Below are 18,319 nucleotides of genomic sequence, written 5' to 3'. Positions count from 1 at the left end.
CCTGGGCTTGCCTGGTCAAGGAACATATGGGAGTTGATGCTTCCTGCTCCTCCCCCTGTTCTCTCTCTCTCTCTTTCTCTATCCCCTCTCTCTATAATGAAAATGAATAAAATCTAAAAAAGAAAAGAAACAATTTGGTGTGGGTGGCATTATGATGGTCCTGGCTAGCCAGGTAGCCATGTAGCACATGAGTGAATTAGGGATTGAACTGGGAATGGGGACATTATGCAAGGATGACCAGTCCATTTCTTCTCATATGAATGAAGGGAAAATACATTAATAGGAAAGCAGGGTGCATGGTAGTTGAAGATTATAGAATGTATAGAGATGCCATGAGATAGTGTTCAAGTTCCAGTGTCCTTCCTATATAAGATGAAGTAATGAATAAAGGGGAAATATGCCACAGCAGAAGGTAATAGTGGTGGGAAGAGCAACAGGCAGACACTGAATGAAACCAGTAGGCAGAGAGAGAACCCAAGTAGCATTGGTGACAGAACTGCACACTGTGACCAAGACGGTGAAGCTTCCTGGATACAGAATAACCTGGCATTTTTCTGCTTGTGAGGCCATCTGCAGTTCCTGGTCCTGGATTTCCATGAGCTTTTAATTCCTTATTGTGCCACATGAAATTCTTACAATAAACCAGTCAACCCTCTATTGAGTAGTTTGAGTACTCTCTGCCTTTTAGTCTGTGTCTGAGAATACAATACTTTCAAAGGACTTCTCAGTTGGGATTTTTAAAGAGCCAGGATGATTTCACATATAGGTGGGATATAAAACTGAGACTCATAAACATCAATAAAAGTGAAATGGTTACCTGGGGGAGAAGGTGGGGGAAAGAAGAGGGACAAATATATGGTGATGTTAAATGATTTGACTTTGGATAGTGGGCACACAACATAGCGGCCTAAAGGTTATAGAGATTTTCACCAAAACCCTATGTACTTTGAGGATCAATGTCATCCCATGAAATTTAATTTCAAATTAAAAATTTTAAAAAGATAGTTATGAAGACAATTTTTCAAAATAGACAAGAAGATTGAATCTGAGTTAGGAAAGCAACATATTTTTATTCCTAATTGTATATGGGCTTTCTTACCTGTTGAATTATGGGCATGAAAGTTGTCCTTCTAAAAAAAAATAAAGAAAATAGAGAGAATTGATTTGCCTTGAGTTTCAAGATAGACTTTAAATATATCTGTGAATCAATGCTGAGACAGAGATTGGCTTTGTCGAACAAAGAGAGGTTTCAAATTATAAAATCTTGATGTTTTAATAGCAAATATTAGCATTCTTATCAGAGCACTGAATTTTTTTTTTTTTTTTTTTTTTTTTTTTAGAGGCAGAGATAGACAGGGACAGAGAGAGATGAGAAGCATCAATCATCAGTTTCTCGCTGCGCCTTGCGACTTCTTAGTTGTTCATTGATTGCTTTCTCACACGTGCCTTGACCACGGGCCTTCAGCAGACCGAGTAACCCCCTGCTGGAGCCAGCGACCTTGGGTCCAAGCCAGATGAGCCCGCGCCCCGACCTCTGGGGTCTCGAACCTGGGTAATTCCGCATCCCAGTCCGACGCTCAATCCACTGCGCCACCGCCTGGTCAGGCAGAGCACTGAATTTTACTTTACATGGTAGATGATTTTGATTTGGTTTTTGTGCCCTGCCCAAATCCTCCCCAGCTACACTGTTGGTTGATAACAACTCGCAGCTATTTACTTCTCTGTAGATTTGCCCTCTGCCAAATGGGAGCTGCCTTGCTCAGAGGCTGAACTCCCCATGTTAGCATAGACCACAGCCAGCAAATGGCTGACTCCTTGCCGCAATGTGGTCCTAAGTCTGTGGTACATTTGTGTTCCAGAACTTTCCCATGGGCTCCAGCTAATGCCAGTCTCCAGCTGAAAACATGTTCTTGTTAGCATTCCCCCCTGACCTCTTTTTTTTTTTTTTTTTTTTCATTTTTCTGAAGCTGGAAACAAGGAGAGACAGTCAGACAGACTCCCGCATGCGCCCCACCGGGATCCACCCGGCACGCCCACCAGGGGCGGTGCTCTGCCCCCCAGGGGGGGGTGCTCTGCCCATCCTGGGCGTCGCCATATTGCGACCAGAGCCACTCTAGCGCCTGAGGCAGAGGCCACAGAGCCATGCCCAGCGCCCGGGCCATCTTTACTCCAATGGAGCCTTGGCTGCGGGAGGGGAAGAGAGAGACAGTGAGGAAAGCGCGGCGGAGGGGTGGAGAAGCAAATGGGCGCTTCTCCTATGTGCCCTGGCCGGGAATCGAACCCGGGTCCTCCGCACGCTAGGCCGACGCTCTACCGCTGAGCCAACCGGCCAGGGCCCCCCCTGACCTCTTTTGATCCTTTTATTGTGTCTCTAAATCTTAAACTGAGAAGATCAAGTCTTTCCACTACCACTTGGTATGGAGCTCTAAAACAAGATAAGCTTAGGTTAGAAAATGAAGTTACATTTTGGCATCTCTGAGTGGTAGTGTGTTTGGTGTGTACATACTCCTCATGAATGAAAAGTATCTTATTAGGCTTCCTTACAGCATAGATTAAATTGCTGTAATCTTGGGGAGTATTTTCTTTTGGTTTACCTCATTTTGGGATGTTCTTCTCAGTTTCATTGTCCAACTTGAACAAATGAACATAATAAAACCCAGGTGAAAATTTCTTTACCCACATGATAGCATATCAATAAGCACTACTCCAATATGCATATGCTCTTTTTTTATAAATCTGCACATTAAACCAAAATAAATGTCATGTATATTAAAGATTTAAATGTAATAAATAAGAATACCTTACCTTTTAATATTGTTGTGACTATTATTGTTTGACCTCTTAGTGTGTGTGAGGCATGTTTTAAGTACTTTTCATGTATGATATCATTTGACCTTCACAACTTCCCAAGAAGAGAATTTAATAGGTGAAATCCCAAAGAGCAGATTGATTGCACAGATGCTAATTGGGCTACTTGACAAGTATCACATAGTTTTCCAGTTGTTGTTGCTACATAAGAAAATTATTATGTTCACTAATACTGTGGTTGAGGAATTCAGAAAGTAGATAGTGAGGATGGCTTGTCTTGGCTTTATGACATCTAGGACCTCAAATGGGAAGACTCAAGTGGGAAGTGATTTGAAAGCTGGAGACTAGAATCCTTTGGAGGTATCTTCACTTACATGTCATTTAAAAAAAAAATAAGTAGGAGACAGGGAGGCAAAGATTCCAGCATGCGCCCTTACCAAGATCCACCCAGAAACCCCCAACAGGGCAATGTTCAGCTCATATGAACCACTGTTCCACTGCTCGCAACAGAGCTATTTCAGTGCCTGAGGCAAGTCCATGGAGTCATCTTTAACACCCAGGGCCAACTTGCTCGAACAATTCAAGCCATGGCTGTGGGACAGGAAAAGAGAGAGAGAGAGAGAGAGAGTGTGTGAAAGAAGGGGAGAGGAGGGTGAGTGTTGGAGAAGCAGATGGTCATTTCTCCTGTGTGCCACATTCTGGACCAATGCTCTACCGCTGAGCCAGCTGGCCAAGGCTACATATCTTTACAGTTGATGCTGAACTAGATAAATAGCAGATAATATCATTACTCATGTGCCGTACATAGCAAGTATAATGAAGGAAGAATAGTCACTAATACAAATGCTCGAACTACCAAAGTTTGACTTTGATTCCATTTATCATTCTATATGCATGTATAAAACCAACACACAACAAATTTAGTATCAGTGTTACTGCTCTATGAACCAGATAAGAATCAGAAATATTTTGAGTATTTTCTATGTGCCCATCAAAGTACATGCATCTTATTTAACCTTTCTAAAACTCTTAGGTAGTAAGACTATACTTTCAGGGATCATTTCTATAGTTCGTTACTAGAGAAGTTTCTCTGATCGTGTAGTACCCAAAACCATGAGGAGGAGTTGTAGTGTTCTCTCCTGAGCATGAAGCCAGCTCTTGGTGTTACTTGTGCAACTGCCGTTTGCCATTGATGATTGTTCTTCTCTTCCTTTGGGAGAATAAGAGGGAGAGAGAGAACACAGTCTGAGTGGTTAAAAAATTTAAGAAAAAAAGTTAAAAATAAAATAAGATAAAAACACTTAGGTAGGTACTGTGATCTTTTCTGTTACCTAGATGCAAAAAAATGAGTCTTACAGAGATTGAAGTTTTTTGAAGTCAAAAGGCAATTTTCGCCTGACCTGTGGTGGCGCAGTGGATAACGCATCGACCTGGAAATGCTGAGGTCGCCGGTTCAAAACCCTGGGCTTGCCTGGTCAAGGCACATATGGGAGTTGATGCTTCCAGCTCCTCCCGCCTTCTCTCTCTCTCTCTCTCCCTCTCTCTCTCCTCTTTAAAAAAAAAAATGAATAAAGAAAAAAGGCAATTTTCTTTTTTTTAAAAAATTGATTATGTTATTTAATTTTCACAACAACTTTAAAGAGCAGATTTTGCAGTTATTTCCATTTTATAGAGGATGAAATGGAAACCCTGAAAACGAAGTACATTCCCAAGGTCACACAGACAAGTGCTGGGGTAGGGAGTTTGACCCCAGCTATAAAGTAAAGCAGGGGCTTGGTCTATATTTTTTTGCCATCCCATCCTTAACACATAGTAGGTGATTAAAAATATGTGTCAAATGCGTTTTTCAGTGGCACTGCCAGGATTCATTCAACATCTGCTTGACACTAAAGTCTTTATTTTTAACAATTACACTCTATTGCCCAGTAGCCTAGAAGATTAAATATTCTTTCTTAAACTCATATTTTTTTGGGGGGGGGAGGATCATAAATATATTTCTTCTAAGATGGAAATATTTTGATTTCCCAAGTAACTCTTATGTGACATGTCTTGACAAATTGTTTTGGTTAAATTAACATTCGGTATTGATCAGAAATAATCACAATAAACATATCAATACCTGGATTATGCAGTTTCCAGTTGCTTGACAAATCAATATTTCATAATGTGGGAATTTAACCGTGATAATTTTTGAGAATACATATAATATTAAACAAAATACTATTCATAAGACCCCAAACCTAAAAGTTGTGCACAAATTGTTTCCCTTTTGAAATTTTGGAGCAATAAATGCCAAATTAACCCATATCTTGTTTAATGAATGCCCTTGAGTTCCATAGCAGACTGTTCTTGCCAAATTTTAGTCAGTGGTTTGGACATTAAACAAGATAAAGAGAGACAAAAATCAAATTTGATTATTTATAGGTAAATAATTTTAAAAACAATAATTTCATTATTCTAGAATTATACAAGTTGGTCTCAACTTCATGTATTAAATAATAAAGATTTTTCTAACTGATCATTAGATATGTTATGCAATTGAAGTTTAGTGAGAGTTTAGTAGGATTATTAGAAAAACAAATTGATATATTCTAGATATTAATAAGCATTCTTTCAAAAGTACTTATTGAGTACCTGAGTAAAAGCTAGGCACTGGAACTCACTGGAACTTAGTTATATAGTAATTGAAAGATACTTTATGCCACCTATTTTATTTCTTGTCATATCTATTATTTTTTTTAAATATTTTATTTATTGATTTTTTTAGAGAGAGAGGAGTGAGAGAGAGAGACAGAGAGAGAGAGAGAAGGGGGAGGAGCAGGAAGCATCAACTCCCATATGTGTCTTGACCAGGCAAGCCCAAGGTTTTGAACCGGCGACCTCAGTGTTCCAAGTCGACGCTTTATCCCACTGCGCACCACAGGTCAGGCCAATCATATCTATTATTAAAACCACTTTCAGCCTGACCAGACGGTGGCGCAGTGGATAGAGAGTCACACTAGGATGCGGAGGACCCAGGTTTGAGACCCCGAGGTTACCAGCTTAAGTGTGGGCTCATCTGGTTTGAGCAAAGCTCACCAGCTTGGACCCAAGGTTGCTGGCTTGAGCAAGGGGTTACTCAGTCTGCTGAAGGCCCACGGTCAGGGCACGTATGAGAAAGCAATCAATGAACAACTAAGGTGTTGCAACGAAAAACTAATGATTGATGCTTCTCATCTCTCTCCATTCCTGTCTGTGTGTCCCTATTTATCGCTCTCTCTGACTCTCTCTCTGTCTCTGTAAAAAAAACAAAACAAAAAGAAAACAAAACACTTTTATATTGAATATCTCATCTTCTTATCAATAAAGCTATGAAGTTAACAAAATTGGCTGGAAAATGTTAATTTTTTTCCTCCTTTCAAGAGCCTATCTTGGGGAGCACTTCTAGAATGGTGGAGAAAGCATCAGTACTCCACTTCTCCATAAAAACAATGAGAACACAGGCAAAAATGGTCAAAAGCAGACTTTTTCAAACTCTAAGTATTAGATGCAGGCTTACAACTCTCCAAGGAGTGTTTATTTTAGAATGGTTGAATTTAGGTAAGAAGAGTAAGCTCTGTGGCATTCTTATGTCCTTTTCCCCAGCTATGTGGTAGCCTTAAAAGCCACAACCTTGCCGCCATGGCAGCTGTGAAAATCACCAACCTAGCAGACCCTGGAAAAGAGAGCAGGCTTGGAGCTACCCCCAATTGCCAGTCCCAGGGAGTTGTCACTATTCAACACATATTTATGCTCTCTGAAAAAGCCCCATTCACAGGTCTTGTTTTAATTTGACTTGATTTAGAGTTTGCTTGCTGGAAAAGTTTCTATCACCAGGGAATTTGTTTGAAACAATAAATAGCAATGATCTACACTGCAACTGACCGAGAAATGGTATCAGTTGGGTAAAACAAGTGCAGGGCCAAAAACTATGAGAGAGAAATCTGGAGAATGAGTTGTCCCCAGGGACCTTTGAATAGTTCCAGTATATTTCTCAGAATGTAAAAAGATAAACTCATATGCAGAGCTGTGCACATACCCAGGAAAGCCTTAGAAGACTTTAACCTCTCACCCTTGGTTAACTTTGAGGCTCTGTAGCAGCAGAAAGTGAAGGCTAAGGGAAAACTATAAACTGCTAAAGCATTTAAGGCACGTGTCAATATTCACAGAAAACCTCTCAGTAAAGGGTTATTGGTTAATGACATTTCAGGAAATTTCTGTTCAATTATTTCTGACCACAAAGGAAGTGAGTACTGATACCAGTGACCACAACATGACAAAGAATATAGACTTTACAGAATTAGTTCAGGGAAGTCACTAAGCCATTTAACAAGAACAAGAACAGAAATTTACAAACCGGTCCTAAAATTTATATAAAAAGACTTAGAATGCCAACACAATCTTGGAAAAGAAAAAGTTGGAGAGCTCATATCTCCTAATTTAAATATTACAAAGCGATGCAAATCAAGACTGTGCAGTACTGATGTAAGGATAGACATTCAAATCAATGGATTTGAATTTGGAGAAAAAAATAGAACATCAGAGTAATGGCAGCATGAGAGATATCCCTTATCTCTCTTCTTGATATTTCAACCAATTGAACAATATAATGCAGCAAAGTAACCACAGCTGGGCTCATAGGTGTGCCTGACAGATATGCACACTGAATGGTCTAAAGGTGGAAAGGGTTGAGAAGGGTGGAAGATAATACACATTTGTGGTCAGCTCTGGAGAGGAAAGCGCCCTGGACTGTCCAGAATTCCGTCTGCTGTGACTCCAGAAATGAAGAAAGCCTGGAGTAACTAGATTTTTCTTTTCTGTGTGGACTATGGAAAGGAGAGAAGCTTGGACTGTAAGGATTTTGTCTGCCAGGACTACTGAGAGGGAAGCCCAGCATAACTGGATTTTCTTCTGCCGGGAGGAGCAAAAAGATTGAGGGGTAGCCCAGCAGGGCAGGGTATTCAGGATCCGGGCTGGCCAATTGTGAAACTTCACCCTGTCCAACATGCACGTGAGCCAATATGCAGGTGCTGACTACAGAAAGTGAAATGCATCTCAGCTAGGTCCAGTGTCTGACGAGCTGTCTCTTGGACAAACCACCAGTATGGGTCATTAGGTCCTGAACTGATGCTTTCCACAGCTGGCCACTGAATGTGCTGGCTCTTGCCCTCCCTGGAGGGAATGTAGCACAGACCAGTGCAGGCCCTGCCTGTGACTGGCTCTCAGCAACATTCTTGAAGCTACAAGCAAACCAGAGTTTGTGGCTGCCTCTGCTGGGCCCCAGTGCACATGGAAATACCAAACTACAGACCTAAGTTGGCTTCTACCGACACTGGGCCTAGGAGCAAGTCAGCAAAAGATCCAATGTTCCCTGAGATAAGCCTGCTAATGCCTCTGTCTGCTGGCTGCTTGTTGGGTTTGGCTACTGAAAAAGCCTCTGGTGGAGTCTAGAGCAGGGGTAGTCAACCTTTTTATACCTACCACCCACTTTTGTATCTCTGTTAGAAGTAAAATTTTCTAACCGTCAACTGGTTCCACAGTAATGGTGATTTATAAAGTAGGGAAGTAACTTTACTTTATAAAATTTATAAAGCAGAGTTATAGCAAGTTAAAGCATATAATAATAATTACTTACCAAGTACTTTATGTTGGATTTTTGCTAAGTTTGGTAGAATAAATCTTTATAAAACAACTTACTATAGTTAAATCTATCTTTTTATTTATACTTTGGTTGCTCCGCTACCGCCCACCATGAAAGCTGAACGCCCACTAGTGGGTGGTAGGGACCAGGTTGACTACCACTGGTCTAGAGCCTGGAGCAATTCAGGAATTAGGAAGGATGGTGGGTGTGGCTCCTACCCCTCAGTCCCAGGTGTTAGTCCACCCTGACTTTTTTCAGGGACCTCAGTAGGGTGTAGTCACCAGAAGTGTGGTAGGTATGACCTCTGAAACTCAGAAATTTTGTCTTCCCACAGTCTGGACGGTTTCTATTGAGTATCTCGTGAAGTAGAAGCACTAGTCATATTCTTGGGAGAGTATAGGGAAAAGTTCTGGCCTCACTGCCAGAAAACTGAGTCACTGATGCACCCCCTGCTGTCAGGCTTACTTTTTTTGAACAGTCCAATTTCCATGGAGTAGTACAAGAGATTTCCAAGGGTGGGGCAGTTGCTTTCCCCAGGCTGATACCGCACAGAGGGAACTGCTCCACCTAAGAAAGATGGCTTCTGCAGTATTATTAAATGACTCAACACAGGTACTCCAGTGGCTGTTTTCCACAGTGTTGCTTCCTGGGCTACCAATTTTTATGCTCTTTTCACATAACTCTAGTCTTCTCAGCCCTCCCCTGCTGGAGCTCGGATAAGTGGCTGTGAATGTGATTTTCTATGTGGGGTCTTTGAGACAGTGTCTGAGTCTCTGAGCTCTAGTCTCTAACTCACAGACAGAAATCTTGCCTCTTTTCACCACCAAATGCTGTGTGGGTGCCTCTTCTAAGCCCTGGGCTCTAGGCTGGGACTCCGGGCCTGGGGCTTAGGACCATCACTTCTCAGGGCAAACCTCCCCACAGTGAGAGTCTCTCCAGACTCTCGACTGCCACTCGCTCCTGGAAGTGGGGCAGCCCTTTCGGTGTCTCCGCCCTTCTTACCAGTTTCAGTGTGGCTTTGTGATCCTTGGTTATGGACTCCTCTTCATTTAGTCCAAGGTTGGTTCTTCGAGATGATTGTTCTTTAATTTAGTTGTAATCCAATTTGGTCCTGGGGGTGGCAGTTGGGACCTCCACCTACTCCAACTCCATCTTGGCATTGTAACTGTACACTTTTGAGAAGATTAGCCAAAAGCAGTCAGGCAACTGTACAAATGGTCTTTCTAACTTTCCCAATGTTTCATTTTTGAGACACAAGTGATTTAAAGTTAGTTTTGGACTAATTAGGCCTATTTAAATGCTTAAAATTACACAAGAATATTTGCAAAAATTAATAATAATAAATAATTATATTCTGTTTGTATATATATATATTATTATTATTAAAGTAGATATTCTAGAGAATATGTGAAAATCTCCAAGACTCTACAGGTTTTGAAATACTTTCACTTGTAATTCCAATTGTTACCTTAAATGTTGTTAAAAGACAAATTTCTTTGTCAATTGCATTACAATCAGGTCTATAACCATGTCATTTTAAGTTTTATTTTTGCATTTAGAAGCTTGCTATCTACCACCAGCAAAACACTGGCCTGGATTTGGAGCTGTTTATGATGGCCGCCCCTCATCACCTTTCCTCCCTGATTTGAAAGATTTGTTAGCTTAATATAGCTGCCTGCGGTTCATCCAGAGGATAACCCATGGGGGAGCCCTGTTCCTCCCAGGGGTGGGGCAAGGTACCCAACAGCTGGGGACATTGGGAGACCAGAGGTCTCATGTAGAACTCAGTATCTACGGTCTCCTAGCAATGTACTGGTCCCCTTGCAATGTACATAGGGTTTTGGCTGTAGTAAACACTGGGGCCAAATGTACCCCTTGGCTGCAGCAGCTGAAGCAATTGCAAGAATTCACTGGGCCTTTAGGTTACAGAAAGGTCTCTATTCCCCATTTAGCTTAGCTAGTGTGACCCTTGTAAGCTCTGTTATTGAAGGGGGTCATCTGGGATTGGACAGAACACTATGAGGCAGCTTTTCAAACTGTTAAGAGAACCATAGCTACTCTCCAAGCCTTGAGGGTAGTACACCAAGGCCAGCCATGTGACCTAGATGTTCATCTAACACCTGAGGGCTATGGTTGGGGCTTATGGCAAACAACAACCTTGACTAAATGGAGTGCATACCTGCAGCAACAGAGTGAGCTAGCAACAGCCCCCTTGAGCAAGGAACTGTACACAGTGTTGGGCCCAGTGACCTTCCAAAATACAAGACAAAGAAAGCTGGAGCCCAAACCTGTGAAAACCTCTCCAATCTAGGAAGGAAAGCTCCCCTTTCCCAGAGGAACTGCTAGACCAACAGTTCCTATCAAGGAGTACCACTTTGATGGCACACAGTTGCATACTAACCAGCAACTGAGAACATTTGGATAGAGAATGGTAAAGGGTAAAGCAGTCAATGGCCTAAACTGCGGGCAGAGTGGATTATCATCACCCAGGAAACCAGGCCCCTAACAGTCTTCACTGATAGTTGGGCACTGTATAGGGGACTGACTTTTTGATTCCCCATGTGGGAGTTAGCCAATTGGACCATATGTCAGAAGCCCCTTTGTGGTCAGGACATGTGGGCTGGCCTTTGGCATGTATGTCAGGGCAAGACTGTCACGGTGTTCCATATCATAGGACACCAGCCTCTGAACAGCCCTGGCAATGATGAGGCTGAAACTCTGACATGGACCCAGTGGTTGGAAGATGACCTGGCAGTCAACACTGCAGACCGGCTGCACCGGGCGTTGTGTCATGCCAGTTGGCACACCATGTGAGAGACAATGAAGGCCTGGAGCCTGCCCCTCAGGTATGCAGCATAGTGGATGTATGTCAGCAGTGCCCAGCATGTGCTAAAAGACACCCTTGCCTCCCCCTGCAGGAGGGCAGAAAAATCTGATGGGGAGAGACACTCTTGACCCATTGGCAGGTGGACTATATCGAACCCTTGCCCTGCAGTGAGGGATCCAGGTATGCACTTGTTTACATCAATACAACAGGACTTCTGCATGCATACCCAAGTGGAAAGGCCAATCAAAGAGTGACTATCCAAGGCCTATGACAGTTCTGTGCTTCTTAAGGCACCCTTGAAGTAATTGGAAGTGACCAAAAAACCTATTTCACCAGATACCTGGTTCAGTACTGGGCAGAGAACCAGCACATTGATTGGTGATTTCATCTACTCTATAAACCTGCGGGAGCTGGAATCATAGAACAATATAATGGTTGCTAAAACAGGCTCTGAAGACCGATAGTAACTCATATCAAAGGTGGACTACATGGATCATTCTCAAGAATTGACCATATGTTGGGCCACAAAAACAACATCAGCAAATTCAGAAAAATCGAAGTTGTACCAAGCATATTTTCTGATCATAAAGCCTTGAAACTAGAATTCAACTGCAAAAAAGAGGAAAAAAATCCCACAAAAATGTGGAAACTAAACAACATACTTTTAAAAAATGAATGGGTCAAAGAAGAAATAAGTGCAGAGATCAAAAGATATATACAGACTAATGAAAATGACAATACGACATATCAGAATCTATGGGATGCAGCAAAAGCAGTGATAAGAGGGAAGTTCATATCACTTCAGGCATATATGAACAAACAAGAGACAGCCCAAGCCTGACCAGGCGGTGGCGCAGTGGATGGAGCGTCGGACTGGGATGTGGAAGGACCCAGGTTCGAGACCCCGAGGTTGCCAGCTTGAGCGCGGGCTCATCTGGCTTGAGCAAAGAGATCACCAGCTTGGACCCAAGGTCGCTGGCTCCAGCAGGGGGTTACTCGGTCTGCTGAAGGCCCACGGTCAAGGCACATGTGAGAACGCAATCAATGAACAACTAAGAAGTCGCAACGCGCAATGAGAAACTGATGATTGATGCTTCTCATCTCTCTCCATTCCTGTCTGTCTGTCCCTGTCTATCTCTGCCTCTGTAAAAAAAAAAAAAAAAAAAAAAAAAAGAGACAGCCCAAGTGAACCACTTAACTTCACACCTTAAGGAACTAGAAAAAGAAGAACAAAGACAACCCAAAACCAGCCGAAGAAAGGAGATAATAAAAATCAGAGCAGAAATAAATGAAATAGAGAACAATAAAACTATAGAAAAAATTAATAGAACAAAGAGCTGGTTCTTTGAAAAGATCAATAAAATTGACAAACCCTTGGCAAGACTTACCAAGGAAAAAAGAGAAAGAATTCATATAAACAAAATCCAAAATGAAAGAGGAGAAATCACCACGGACACCATAGATATACAAAGAATTATTGTAGAATACTATGAAAAACTTTATGCCACTAAATTCAACAATCTAGAAGAAATGGATAAATTCCTAGAACAATACAACCTTCCTAGACTGAGTCAAGAAGAAGCAGAAAGCCTAAACAGACCTATTAATAGAGAAGAAATAGAAAAAACCATTAAAAACCTCCCCAAAAATAAAAGTCCAGGACCTGACGGCTATACCAGTGAATTTTATCAAACATTCAAAGAAGACTTGGTTCCTATTCTACTCAAAGTCTTCCAAAAAATTGAAGAAGAAGCAATACTTCCAAACACATTTTATGAGGCCAACATAACCCTCATCCCAAAACCAGGCAAGGATGGCACAAAAAAAGAAAACTACAGACCAATATCTCTAATGAATACAGATGCTAAAATACTAAACAAAATACTAGCAAATCGAATACAACAACATATTAAAAAAAAATACATCACGATCAAGTGAGATTCATCCCAGAATCTCAAGGATGGTTCAACATACGTAAAACGGTTAACGTAATACACCATATCAACAAAACAAAGAACAAAAACCACATGATCTTATCAATAGACGCAGAAAAGGCTTTCGATAAAATACAACACAATTTTATGTTTAAGACTCTCAACAAAATGGGTATAGAAGGAAAATATCTCAACATGATAAAGGCCATATATGATAAACCATCAGCTAACATCATATTAAATGGCACTAAACTGAAGGCTTTCCCCCTTAAATCAGGAACAAGACAGGGTTGTCCACTCTCTCCACTCTTATTTAATGTGGTACTAGAGGTTCTTGCCACAGCAATCAGACAAGACAAAGAAATAAAAGGCATCCATATCGGAAAAGAAGAAGTAAAGGTATCACTTTTTGCAGATGATATGATCCTATACATCGAAAACCCCAAAGAATCCACAAAAAGACTACTAGAAACAATAAGCCAATACAGGAAGGTCGCAGGATACAAAATTAACATACAGAAGTCAATAGCCTTTCTATATGCCAACAATGAAACAATTGAGAATGAACTCAAAAGAATAATCCCCTTCACAATTGCAACAAAAAAAATAAAATACTTAGGAATAAACATAACAAAGAATGTAAAGGACTTATATAATGAAAACTATAAACCATTGTTAAGAGAAATTGAGAAAGATATAAGGAGATGGAAGAATATTCCTTGTTCTTGGTTAGGAAGAATAAATATAATCAAGATGGCTATATTACCCAAAGCAATATACAAATTTAATGCAATTCCCATCAAAATTCCAATGACATTTTTTAAAGAAATAGAGCAAAAACTCATCAGATTTATATGGAACTATAAAAAACCCCAAATAGCCAAAGCAATCCTAAAAAAAAAGAATGAAGCTGGGGGCATTACAATACCTGACTTCAAAATCTATTATAGGGCCACGACAATCAAAACAGCATGGTATTGGCAGAAAAATAGACACTCAGACCAATGGAACAGAATAGAAAGTCCAGAAATAAAACCACATATATATAGTCAAATAATTTTTGATAAAGGGGCCAAGAACATACAATGGAGAAAAGAAAGCCTCTTCAATAAATGGTGCTGGGAAAACTGGAAAGCCACATGCAAAAGAATGAAGCTGGACTACAGTCTCTCCCCCTGTACTAAAATTAACTCAAAATGGATCAAAGATCTAAACATAAGACCTGAAACAATAAAGTACATAGAAGAAGACATAGGTACTCAACTCATGGACTTGGGTTTTAAAGAGCATTTTATGAATTTGACTCCAATGGCAAGAGAAGTGAAGGCAAAAATTAATGAATGGGACTACATCAGACTAAGAAGTTTTTGCTCAGCAAGAGAAACTGATAACAAAATAAACAGAAATCCAACTAAATGGGAAATGATATTTTCAAACAACAGCTCAGATAAGGGCCTAATATCCAAAATATACAAAGAACTCATAAAACTCAACAACAAACAAACAAACAATCCAATAAAAAAATGGGAAGAGGACATGAACAGACACTTCTCCCAGGAGGAAATACAAATGGCCAACAGATATATGAAAAGATGCTCATCTTCTTTAGTTATTAGAGAAATGCAAATCAAAACTGCAATGAGATACCACCTCACACCTGTTAGATTAGCTATTATTATTTTTTTTTTCATTTTTTTCATTTTTCTGAAGCTGGAAACAGGGAGAGACAGTCAGATAGACTCCGGCATGCGCCCGACCGGGATCCACCCGGCACGCCCACCAGGGGCGATGCTCTGCCCACCAGGGGGCGATGCTCTGCCCATCCTGGGCGTCGCCATGTTGCGACCAGAGCCACTCTAGCGCCTGGGGCAGAGGCCACAGAGCCATCCCCAGCGCCCGGGCCATCTTTGCTCCAATGGAGCCTTGGCTGCGGGAGGGGAAGAGAGAGACAGAGAGGAAAGTGCGGCGGAGGGGTGGAGAAGAAAATGGGCGCTTCTCCTGTGTGCCCTGGCCGGGAATCGAACCCGGGTCCTCCGCACGCTAGGCCGACGCTCTACCGCTGAGCCAACCGGCCAGGGCTAGATTAGCTATTATTAACAAGACAGGTAATAGCAAATGTTGGAGAGGCTGTGGAGAAAAAGGAACCCTCATCCACTGTTGGTGGGAATGTAAAGTAGTACAACCATTATGGAAGAAAGTATGGTGGTTCCTCAAAAAACTGAAAATAGAACTACCTTATGACCCAGCAATCCCTCTACTGGGTATATACCCCCAAAACTCAGAAACATTGATACGTAAAGACACATGCAGCCCCATGTTCATTGCAGCATTGTTCACAGTGGCCAGGACATGGAAACAACCAAAAAGCCCGTCAATAGACGACTGGATAAAGAAGATGTGGCACATATACACTATGGAATACTACTCAGCCATAAGAAATGATGACAACAGATCATTTACAGCAAAATGGTGGGATCTTGATAACATTATACGAAGTGAAATAAGTAAATCAGAAAAAAACAGGAACTGCATTATTCCATACGTAGGTGGGACATAAAAGTGAAGCTAAGAGACATTGATAAGAGTGTGGTGGTTACGGGGGGAGGGGGGAAAGGGAGAAGGAAAGGGGGAGGGAGAGGGGCACAAAGAAAACTAGATAGAAGGTGACAGAAGACAATCTGACTTTGGGTGATGGGTATGCAACATAATTGAAAGACAAGATAACCTGGACTTGTTGATCTTTGAATATATGTAACCTGATTTATTGATGTCGCCCCATTAAAAAAATAAAATTATAAAAAAAAAAAAAAAAAAAAAGGTGGACTACACACTTGCCAGGGTCTTGAGTGACTGACCATGAGGTGGACAAACGCCTTAGTGTCATTGGTGACCCTGCCCTGGTTGGGGCCCATGTGCGTTCAGCTGCTGTTCACACCAGACCTGGAACTTGGGAAAGGCCAATAGTACCGTGTGCTCCTGCCAGCCCTTTAGGATGTGTCCCTGGGGTGATCAACTCTGATTGGGGATTGGATAGTACAGATTAGCCCCAAGTGCTGCTCCATCTTTCTACTTGGGGGAAGGGTCTGGCCCAGGATCTGCTCTTGCAACTGACAGTCTCAGGTAGTTGGCCAACGTGGGTCTGCTGCCAGAATCCTGGTAAACAGACCATTTCAAAGGGATATACATTACCTCTGCCTGGCAGATTAAGACTCCACCTATCCACCTATTTTTCAGGGGTAAGGAAGGGCACAAAGCCAGGCATGGAATAGGAAACCAAGACACGCCTTTCACAGCGTGACTGCCCTGACACGGGATTGTACAACTGCCTGCATCTTCCCAATGGTAGGGATTCGCCTTTGTTAGTACCCTCATCTCACCTGTCTTCTCATCCCTAGGTTAAGTATGAGTACTTTCTGCAATGGGTGGGGCACTGCTAATGTCCAGAATTGTAGTGCATGTTGGGTGTGTTAGAAAGTTCCCACCTCAGTGGCAGACAGCTTACCCTGACAAATACATCCAGCCAACCAGACAGTGGACCTGGTTGCAGAGGTGGAATCACACTGATGCTACGACTTTCAACACCACAAGAACAGGTATTCCGCAGGTTGGAAACCAGACTCAGGCATGGCCTCAACCATCTCTTACCATACGGTTTGGATTAGATTAATGCATTGAGTTACATGTCCTGGCCCCTCACTGCCCTGAGAGAACTAATGGGACTGGGAATGTAACCCACCCTTTGGAGTGGCTGCCGCAAGCTTGATGTACACACTATAAAGCAGTATAGGTTTCTGTCTGTTCTTGCTAGAGTTCACTTGTAGCTTACACTGTGTCTATAGAACTGCAATGTATCACTGCTCTACCCACACCAGCCCTTTATCGGAAGAATTTTGGGTAGATTGTGAGGTGGAATAGCAGCATCAGGGTGGAGTGTAGGGTTAATACTGGACATGGCCCTTCTATACCTCCTGGCAGATGGTCCAGGGCCCAGGACCATCGGCTCTTTTTTTTTTTTGCATTTTTCTGAAGCTGGAAACAGGGAGAGACAGACAGACTCCCGCATGCGCCCGACCAGGATCCACCCGGCATGCCCACCAGGGGCGACGCTCTGCCCACCAGGGGGCGATGCTCTGCCCATCCTGGGCGTCGCCATGTTGCGACCAGAGCCACTCTAGCGCCTGAGGCACAGGCCACAGAGCCATCCCCAGCGCCCGGGCCATCTCTGCTCCAATGGAGCCCTGGCTGTGGGAGGGGAAGAGAGAGACAGAGAGGAAGGCACGGCGGAGGGGTGGAGAAGCAAATGGGCGCTTCTCCTATGTGCCCTGGCCGGGAATCGAACCCGGGTCCTCCGCACGCTAGGCCGACGCTCTACCGCTGAGCCAACCGGCCTGGGCGACCATCGGCTCTTGAATGTGCATCATATTCTACCAAGAAACAAACAGACCTTTGAAGAAGACTTCCATTCCCTGACTCCAGCACGTGTGCTTCCTGTCCTTGGCTTTGTGTGATTATTATCCAACTGCTTTATAAGCCAGACCACCCAACTGGCCACCATCAGGCCTCCGTGTATGTAAGTAATAAAGGCTGTGTATGCTCCATCTGGCCATCCTTGTGTTTTCTTTGTTTTTAGTTTTGGGAAATCTGTGAGACAGGTAGATATACCTTGGTCCTGAACTCTTGCGTTATACCTCCCCATGAGGTTAGGGTTATATGCTTTAATTGGAGTGGAAGAAGAAGAAAAATACCAACAGAAAAGAGAAAACATTAAAATAAAAAAATATTAAAACAGACTACCACAGAAGGAAGGGAAGAAGCAGGGAAAGAACTGACCTATCCTTTTCTTCCTTCTCTGAAGCAACTTAGGTATTCAGTGAAGGCACTCGTAAACAACCTGCAGGGTAGATTGATCTCGCTCTTTTAAGATGCCCCTTCCAAGGTGCCAAGACAGAGAATCTAAAAAAGGAGAGGACTTTTTCTTACACATGAAGAAGAAAAGAGCCATGTTTCTGCAATCTGAAATGTGTTTATTTAGGAATCATTATGAAGAGGTCATTGCAACAATGTCACCTAGAGATCGGAGTCACAGAAGAC

At 42.3% G+C, this 18,319-nt stretch overlaps 1 non-coding gene across 1 annotated transcript; it reads left to right on the top strand.

Annotated features, from left to right (window-relative positions):
- Positions 1 to 3,846: 3,846 nt before the first annotated feature.
- Positions 3,847 to 4,062, top strand: LOC136327752 (small nucleolar RNA U3). The gene has a single exon (XR_010729874.1). It is a non-coding gene; the product is annotated as a small nucleolar RNA U3 (small nucleolar RNA).
- The last annotated feature ends 14,257 nt before the right edge of the window (positions 4,063 to 18,319 follow it).

Source organism: Saccopteryx bilineata, chromosome 2 (genome assembly GCF_036850765.1).
Source record: "Saccopteryx bilineata isolate mSacBil1 chromosome 2, mSacBil1_pri_phased_curated, whole genome shotgun sequence".
Classification (NCBI taxonomy): domain Eukaryota; kingdom Metazoa; phylum Chordata; class Mammalia; order Chiroptera; family Emballonuridae; genus Saccopteryx; species Saccopteryx bilineata.
This window is presented reverse-complemented; position numbering and strand designations above follow the sequence as displayed.